The following is a 9,203-nucleotide window of genomic DNA, read 5'->3' on the forward strand; positions in this document are numbered from 1 at the left end:
CGGAGCCCGCCAATCGGAGGCCGAGCTCGTCTTTCCTGGCAGGGCTCCCGGCGAGTCCCCGCCCCGCGTACAGGAGGGCCAATCGGAGGTCGGTCCGCGGGGGAGGGGGCGGGGCCGGGCGCGCGCCTAGCCGCGCGGCGCCCGCGAGGGGCCAGTTGGCAGTTGGGAGCCGGGACGCCCCGGAGGTGGCGGCGGCGGCGGCCGGGAGGGAGCGGGGCGGTGGCGGCAGCCGTGCGGGGAGCGGGACGCTCGGCGGGGTGAGCGGACGGCGGCGGACGGAGGACAGGGCACGGCAGGGGAAGGTGGGGGTCGCCTGGGGCTGAGGAGGGGCGGGTGGGCGGACGGACTCGGGCCGGGCCGAGCGGTGGCGATGGGGGAGGGGAGGGGCTGCGGGCGCGAGGGCGGGGGGAGGACTGCGCGTGCGCGCCCCCGCGCCTCCTGCTCCTCCTCCCCGGCCCCTCCCGGAGCCGCCGCCGCCGCTGCAGCAGCGGTGGGTCCCCCTGCTGAGACGGAGCGGGGGCGGCGGGGCGGGGCGGGCAGAATGGAGGCCCCCCCCCGGACCGCAGGCTCCTCCGAGCTCACCTAGTCCAACTTTAGAGGTGGGGGGGGACTGGGCCCCAGAGGGGCATCCCGCGGGGGCGAGGGGGGGCGGCGCAGAAACAGGGTTTGAACTCAAGAGTCTCGGATTCCCAATCCTGCGCTCTCTGGGGGCACCGGGGCACCTTGCATTCCTTTTAGAAACAGATGAGGAAACTGAGGCCCAGAGAGGTCCCTTGACGTGCCTAAGCAGGATTTGAACCGAGACCCCTGGAACTGCAGAGCCAGCGCTCCCGGCCCGGTGCCTTGTGTGCCCCTCAGTGCCAGGAGCTCCCGATAGTTGGGTCTCTGGTCTGGCCCGCCCCCTCCCTCCCCGCGGAGCTTTTTGGGCGAGTGTGGAGATTTTAGAGCCCACCACCCGAATTTGAGAGGAGACCCTCCTTTCTTGCCTTTCTTCCTTGTTTCCAGCCCCTGGAAGCGCGCCCTTGTGGACCGGACTGGGGGGGGGGGGGGCCTCGGACAAAGCCGGGCACACGCCGAGCTTCGGGGTCGCTGTTCTCCCCTTTCCCCCCAGGCCCCCCCCCCCATGGACGCGGAGATACCTTTCCCCGAAATAAACCGTCTGTTGAGCAGCTGGTGGACACGGGCTCTCGGGTCGGGGCAGCCACCGTGCCACCGGGAGGGAGGGTCTGCAGTCACTGCCGCCGCCGCGGGTCCCCAGGCTTCGTCTGCACTGGGCTGATGCCGGTGTGCCTGGACTGCCCGGGGTGACCTTCGAGGGGAGAGAACTCACACTGCACGGTTTTATGACATGGCAAGTTCATTTCTAGCTTATCCACCCTGCTTTTATGTTTAAAAGGTTAATGTTTAAAAACGGGTTTTAAGTTGTTGAAGTGAGTCTCCACGGTGAAAGAAGATAGCAATGGTGAGGGGGCGGGGTTTGGGGAGGGATGGTCTTCGGTGACTCAGACATTTGCCTGGTGGCCTTGGGGAAGCATTTCAGGAAGGTCAGGGACAAAGTGGTGCTGTCCCAGGTGGTCACTCCCAGGTTCAGCATATTGATAAAGGGCAGGGACTGTATCGTCCGGACTCGTCCGGACTGGGAAAACAGCTATCCCAAGGCGTCGGGGAGTCTCCATAAGGAACGGTGGAGAGTAGCTTGCAAAGTCATATACATCTTTTGCTACCTCTCTGACTTCCCAGGAGAAGCAGTGATCATGAAAAAAAAACAACATTGAAGACATTATTGAAAGAAAAATAATAGAGAAAATAGAAGGAGGGAAAAATCGTCAAGAGAAATGATTTTCTCCAAGTTTTCGTTCTCAAGCACATGGGTACTTAAGAGGGCAGAGTGAGGAGCGGCTAGGCTCTCTGGAGAGACACTGTCCAGTCTGTTGTCTCAGGTCTTGCTCGTGGCTGCTCAGTGGTTCCCTGTTTGGGCTAGTGTCTGAGGGGTGTTGGACCAGATGACTCTGATGTCTTATTTAATGTGCGATTCTAGGAAGCACTTTTGTGTCTCCCATGTCGCCAAGCAGAGTGCCGTGCATGTCAGAAATGCCCATAAATCAATATATAAAATAAATATAAAATCAGTATAAATCAGTTATTTAATCTCAGAATCTCAGAACTGGAAGGGACGCCAGAGGCCATCTAGTGCTCCCTCCCTGAAGCAGCAAGCCCGCCTGACAAGTGAGCAGCCAGCCTTTGCTTGAAGACAAGCCCCCAGTGCAATGCCTTGCACATGGTAGGTGTTTGTTAAATTGACTCAAATGGACTCAGAAGGAAGGAGGGCAGGGTAGCCCTGTGGTGGCCCCGTCACGAGTGCTGGTACATATTCAGGCTTTACCCTCGCCGTGGTTACATTGTGACGTGATCTCCAGATCTGCCCAGCCCATACCTGAACAGGTGCCCTCGTCCGACATCCCTGGCAAGAGGCCTCTCACTGGTTCCGCGACCCTCCCCTGTGCCCCAGACTGCTCTTCGACCCTTCGTCCTGCCCTCCAAGGCCAAGCACAATGAGGCTACTCTTTCTTCCACGTGACAGCTCTTCACAATATGCGTCCTCACTTTCACCAGTCTGCAAGCCTTCATAATCTTCTGGACCGTCTCTAGCTTATCAGTGTCCTTTTAAAACTGTGGTACCCAGACCTAAACATGAAATTCAGATGTGATCTGACCTGGAGGGCATGTAGCACGTGTCCTCACGTCTTTTGGACAGTAAACCTTTTACTGTATGTAGACCACGCTTGTGTTGGATTTCTAGGCTACTGTATCACACTACCGACACATATCTAGCCTGCTGGCCATTTATATCCACTCCCAACTAGCCTTCCACCATCTTGTATTAAAAAGTCAGGAAAAGAGGGGAAGGAAGTAAGCATTTATAAAGCACCTGCTGTAGATCAGCCACTGGGCTAAGCACTTGACAGATATTAGTTCATTTGCTGTTATCATCCCTGTTTTATAGTTGAGGATACTGAGGCAAACAGAGATTGAGTGACTTGCCTAGGACCAGACAACTGGTAAGTGTCTGAAGCTAAATTTGAACTCAGATCTGCCTGATTCCAGGCTCAGCACTCCAGCCATTCTGCCAAGTGTAAGAGTTTACATTTTCGCCTATTTTTATTTTTTGTCTTTTTTGATTTGGTCCAATTTTTTATTGCCTCCGTCATCCAGTGTAATTTTTTTGGGGGGGAGTTGAAAATTTAATAAGCTTGCCGTCTATATCCTTGTCCCATTAATTGGTTAAAAATGTTGAGCAGTATAGGTTGTATACTCTAGAGCTATATAACCAAGTTGCAGAGTAGATAGAGTATTTGATTTGGAATCAATAAGAACTGAGTTTGAATCCTCCCTCAGCTATGTGACCATGGACAAATCACTTTACTTCTTGGTACCTCAGTTTCCTTTTCTGTAAAATGGGGATAATACACTTATCTTCTACCTCACAGGGTTGTGGTGACATTTAAGTGAAATTATATATGTAAAGCACTTTGCAGATCTCACGGTGGGGGTGTGTGTCTGTGTCTGTGTCTGTGTGCGCACTCGCTGTAAATATTATTAGAGACTTTGCAAGTTGACATCAAACTGTTAATCCCAAATTTCATTCCACTTATATTTTATGCCACATTCTATAAATCCAAGCCTTGTTTTCTGGCACCATTTTTATCTCCAATGGCCATTCGCATCCCAAGTGTGCTTTCTCTTTGGAAGCCCCAGCCTTTGATCAAAGGTGATGAGAACGAGGGCATTTCCTTGCACCTAACACCTACTCGATGCCTAGTCAGCGTCGGCTTAGTTGAATTCTGTTTGTTGCTCAAGACGTAGTAATAGTTTTTTAGATTCTCTCTGGCAGATTCTGTCATTTGTGTCTGGGTGACTCATCAGAATAGGGCAGAAGTTACCAGGCTTGACCAGCTTTGGGAGGCCTGTCTCCAGGCTACCCCAGGACCCAGCTTGGATGGTCTTGCCAGCACTTCTGTCTTCTTCTCTCCTTAGAGGTCCCAGCTTCCTTCTCAGAGGGTTGGCTTATCTCTTCTTTTTTCCTGTGGCTTGGTGCCTCATCCATCCATCCACAGCCTTTTCAGGCACTTCAGGTAGCACTTTCTACATCTCCAGATCTTGTTTGAAACCATTCCACTTTGTATGAATGAGAACGTTCTTCTTTGGGATGACCCACGCAGGGGAAGTCACTTGGCCTTCCCTTCTCAAGGCAGGCCATCTTGCCCTTGGAGCAAAAACTCAAACATTTTGTAGCCTCTGCATTAATCCTGCATTGGTGTGGATCCTACAAGTAGAGAGTAGGTAGAGTGGAACTTTAAGGAATCTTACAGGTCATTGGATACAGCCCCCTCATTTTGTAGCGGGGCAAGCCAAGGCCCAGGAGAAACTAGATGATTTGCCCAGGGTTGTGTAGCTAAGAAGCACTTTCTGCCCTCAAGTCCAGTGTTCTGGCCCACTAAGTTTGGGGAATAAACCATTATTTGGACATACCTTCCGCATAACTATCTCAGCTGTGATGGAGGTCCTGTTGTTTTTAACGCTTGGGGAATTGTGTAATGGTGGAGGAGCGAGTCTGTGCAACTTATCGGTCAGAAGACTCTGAGTGTCTTGAGGACTGAGTCAGTTTTATCCACTGTAGGTGTTTGGAATACAGTCAGCAGTTAATAAGAGCCTGTTGACTTGATTTAACAGAACTGCCAAATTCGCAAGTCCTGATTCTCTCTGGACTTTACAAGAGGACTGAGCCTCGCCGTGAGATTCTTTTTGCCTCTGCAGCACGTTCAGCCCTGTCATGGCGTGGTGGTGATGGGGGACAGAATTTCATGGGACTTTAAATGGAGTAGAATTGCCAGGGATGGATTTTTTTTCTAATTTAGAATACAGTAACCGTGTTTTTCTTTTTTCTGTTGTTCTTGTCTTTCCATTTTGCTACTGGTTTTGTGTTGCCCTTTTCCCATTTTCCTTCCCCATCCTATGGTGTTCTTGGTGTTGTGGTGTTCTGAGAGGAACGCTGGCTTGTGCTGCTTTGCAGTGAGAGGTCCAGGCTGCCCAGGGCTCAGCAGTGCCCAGAGAAGTGGCCTGAAGCCCCTCCTTAACTTGTTGCTCTCCTTTACCCTCCTCTTCCAGTGCAAGGGAAGAATCAAGTTGTGATCCAGTTCCGAGGTCATGTTTGTTGAGCACTTAAATACCTCTGGCTGGCTTCACTTATTTGGGCTCTTTTTTTCTGCTTGTGACTCTCCCCCTTCCCTGGCCACTGGGTCAGCTGTTCATGTGTCTCTCTTCTCTTGCCTCACACTAGTGTGTGGTGGTTTCTCCCCTGTATCTTTGCTTTGGTACAAACTCCTTAGCCATTTAGGTGCCTAGATACTTCTTAGGTTTAGGAATGTTATTAACAAGGATGTGGGCTATTGATACGAAATGCTGACAGGTGACTCTTGTCACCAGTAGGGCAGACAGGAGACGGACCAGCCAAGCACCTCCCACAGTGAGAAAGGAAGCCCAAGAATGGAGGAAAGAGGCAGGCCTGGTGAGGGGCACCTCCCTCCCTGAGAAGCACAGAGCAAGAGATTTTGTCTAAAATTAATGTTGAGTATATTTCTGAAAATGTGTATTGATGAAGTTATTGGCAATTGTTGTTTTCGTCGCTGCCTCGTGGTATAGTGGATAGAGAACAGAAATACGTAGTTTGGGAGAGATCTGATCTGCATTCAGGACCCCCCACCCCTCCCCCAGGAGCCCCTTAGTCAGCTGGACGATATAGGGCAGTCATTCAATCAGTCTCCTTATCTGTAGATCAGAACAGTAACACTGATGGTGCCTGGGTCCCAGGGTGATTGGGATGCTCACATTTGAGCTTTGAGGACTGTAGAAATGTCAGCTACACTTTTCTTCAAGAAATGTCTAACAAATCTACGGTAAGAATTAGGTGCTGCTGCCTTGTAGTCTAAATATGCCCTGATCTGATAGGAGCAGCATAAATCATTAAGGGTGGGGGGAGATGCGAAGTACAATGTGATGAAGCCCTGAGCATGTTGGATTTTATTAAATCCAACTAAAAACTTAGGTTTCTATATTTCTATTTTAGGCTCTACATTCTTGCTTTTTGTGTTAGTTACATGTATCTACCTTTCTCCATAGATGAACTACATGCAAAGGCAGCATTTAGGACCCATAAGCTCATGATTTCTCTTTTGGAAGGCCATTAGGGCCTGCCTTCTTCCATGCAGTTTTTGCCAGTGGGGCTATAGTTGGAAAGACCTGGGCCTGAATCAGGACTCTGGCTAACCACATTCCATCTCTAGCCTCTGGTCTCTCATTTACAGTTGAGGAAGATGGTACTTTAGTTACTTCTAATATTAATACCCACTACTTGGAAGGTTTTTAAAAAAAAATTTAAAAATTGTAAACTGTAAAGTGCAGAAACATGATAGCTGCTCCCATTTTTATAGGGAGCATGTGAGCCAACTTCTCCAGCATCTGTGTTAACAGGCTTTTTTAATACACCACCATTTAAGCTTATAGGGTATATTTTCTGTTTCTGCTCATTTCTGTGGGTATTTATTTTTTAGTTCTTCTTATCTTAAAGCTGAAGTACAAATTAAAAGGAAAGTTCCTGCCAAATCATTACTGAATGGTATCGGAAAACAAATGGTTTCTCATGCAATAGCAGAGCCATTCGCTGGTTCAGTTTTGTTTTCCGAATAGTGTTATGGAATGAGTGATGGCCTCCATCTTGGCTCTCACATAGACTGGCTGTATGACCCTAAGCAGGTCTTCTGTCTTCTCTGAACTTGAGTGTCCTCATCTGCAGAATGGGGCTAACTCAACTAACTCTCCAAGGTGGTTGTGGGGAAAGGGTTCAGTAAACCTCAGGGTGCTATAGAAACATAATGAGGATGATGAGAACCTGCGGAGCAATCATTTATGTGTGTCATCATCTTGGAAATAGAGGAGCACCAGGGTTGCTTTTGCCCGGAATGTTTCTGGCTGGAGAATGGTGTTCTTCACCTTTTCCTTTTGGACCCCTTGGACAGCGGGCTGGTGAAGCCCAGGGTCCCTTCTCAGAATAATGTTTTTAAATACATAAAGTAAAATACATAGGATTACAAAGGGAACATTTCTTTTAAAATACAGTCATCAAACTATTAAAAAACCAAGTTCGTGAAGCCCAGGTTAAGAACCCCTGGGTTAGATGAAAGTCATTTGGATTGAATTTTGCTTTCAGCGTACCGTATACTTTGGAAGTAAAGTTTGTTAGTTTAGTTGATGGGCTAATGAGAAAAAAAGTATTTCACGTTTACTAAGTAATCCTGTCTTTTCATCCTCATCTCATCCCTGTGTTGGCTCAGTGACGGAGAACAAGAGCCTCCAGCTTTGGGCTCCAGGGTTTTTCCCCAGCTGTCACCCACCCTGTGCCTGGATGCTTTCCCCTCTCATCTCTGCCTTCTGCCCTTGTTGGCTTCCTTCAAGTCCCAGCTAAAATGCTACCTTCGACATGGAGCTTTTCTAGATCCCCTTTAATTTGGCGTCTTCCCTCAGTTGATTATTCCCAGTTTATCTCCTCCATAACTTGTTTATGGATGATTGATTGCACCTTAGCACCCTCGTTAGACTGAGTTTCTTGGAGCAAGGGTTGTCTTTTGCCTTTCTTTGTATCCCCAGTGCTCAGCCTGTGGCTCACACTAAGCACTTGAAAGGGTGCAAACTCGGCTGTCTCACAGCTTAGCTCCCAGGAAAGACAGATCCTTGTGTGGCTGTTTACTTCTCCTGTTCTGCTGAGGGTCCTTCTGGGAGCCGTGTCTGTCACTGCCCTGCTTAGCTCTGTCACCGGAAGGGCTTAGCAGATCCTGATGTGAGAGCTTAAATTGACAGGTGTGCTGAACCTAACAGGACTCATGCGGAGAGTACACAGGGGCTGAAGGCAGAGCTTTTCTTTGTAAATAGCTTTGTCTTCTGGGGTTCTCTTTCTCTGTTAGTGAAATCTTTGAACCCGAAAGCTGTTTAGAAACTGTCTTTTTGCTGTAGCATGGCCAGGTGGATGTTGAATACATACTGTTCAGTACAGAGACTATCTAGTCAGTAAGTGGGAAGCACCTGCTGGGTACTTGCATGGTGTAAGGTATATGGCCTGGCTGCTCCCCCAAAGACCCTCTCCTTCCCTCTCCAGAGCACCTTGCTGTATTTTTATATTTACTTAGGCTCTGTACTTGTTGTTTCTCTCATTGACTATAAGCCCATTAAGGGCAGGGATTGTTTTATTTTAGTCTTTGTGTCTCCAACACCTGGCATAGCCTTTTACCGGGATTTGTTGATTGAATAAAGTGAGATCCAAGTTAAGGGTTGGAATAAGTCAAGATGAAAAGCTAAAATCTTTGTTTCATCAAGAGTATAACGGTATTAAAGAAGTAAGGGAGAACTGCTGAGAAGTTTTCTCCTTTGGAGGGTGCTTGAGACTTGGTGAAAGAGCTCATTGTGTCCAGTGGTTTGGGAGCCCCAGGACCAGAGGTGTGATCCAAATGCCCAAGTGAACAGAACCATCCTATGGCCCCATTTAAAAACTTACTGGAAGGATTGGCATTGGGGGGAGGATGGGAAGCCAGTGACATGATTTTAATCACATAGTTTAATGCAGAGAACATCAAGTCACTTCTTTCCCTTTTCTTGGCCTCTGGGTAGAATAATTCCCGGGAGCTTTCCTACTTTGAATAGCATTCTCCTTCCTTGTAGGCAGCCTAGAGATGGGAGGTGATTCTGAAGTGGTGTCATCAACCCAGTTAAGGTGGGGGGGATATGTATGTATGTGTGTATATATGTGTATATATGTACATACACACATGTATGTGCTGCCTCCCCTTTGGCACGGAGGGGAATCCACATTCAGATTTATGTCACTTGGAACAGGGCAAAATGTATACCACTTAAAACATTTTAAGGTTGACAAACATGGATATTGTGGGTCTGTTTAAGGAAGATAAGCTAAAATATGTGCACTGTAGAATTATAGGGAAGGCAAATTAGGGTTATTCATTAATATCAGTGTATCTGTTTTCTCATTAGAACAGATGTCCCAAAAATGCTTCATAAGCCTCACATGCATTTATAATTACAACAAACCTTTTTTTGTGTAGCAATCACAAATGACTTTTATTTTCTGTAGATACATA

General features: G+C 48.4%; 1 protein-coding gene across 6 annotated transcripts in view; it reads left to right on the forward strand.

Annotated features, from left to right (window-relative positions):
• The first annotated feature begins 208 nt into the window (after positions 1–208).
• Positions 209–9,203, forward strand: part of FARP2 (FERM, ARH/RhoGEF and pleckstrin domain protein 2) — a 110,877-nt gene continuing 101,882 nt past the window's right edge. For 5 of the 6 annotated variants that reach the window (XM_027875766.1, XM_027875769.1, XM_027875770.1 and 2 more), the window contains exon 1: positions 238–302. The gene's annotated coding sequence lies outside the window, so the exon portion shown is untranslated. Of the gene's footprint in view, positions 303–9,203 lie in introns of all 6 variants that reach the window. The other variant, XM_027875767.1, reaches the window with a different exon arrangement.

This window comes from Vombatus ursinus, unplaced genomic scaffold (genome assembly GCF_900497805.2).
Source record: "Vombatus ursinus unplaced genomic scaffold, bare-nosed wombat genome assembly UNPS02014810.1, whole genome shotgun sequence".
NCBI lineage: Eukaryota > Metazoa > Chordata > Mammalia > Diprotodontia > Vombatidae > Vombatus > Vombatus ursinus.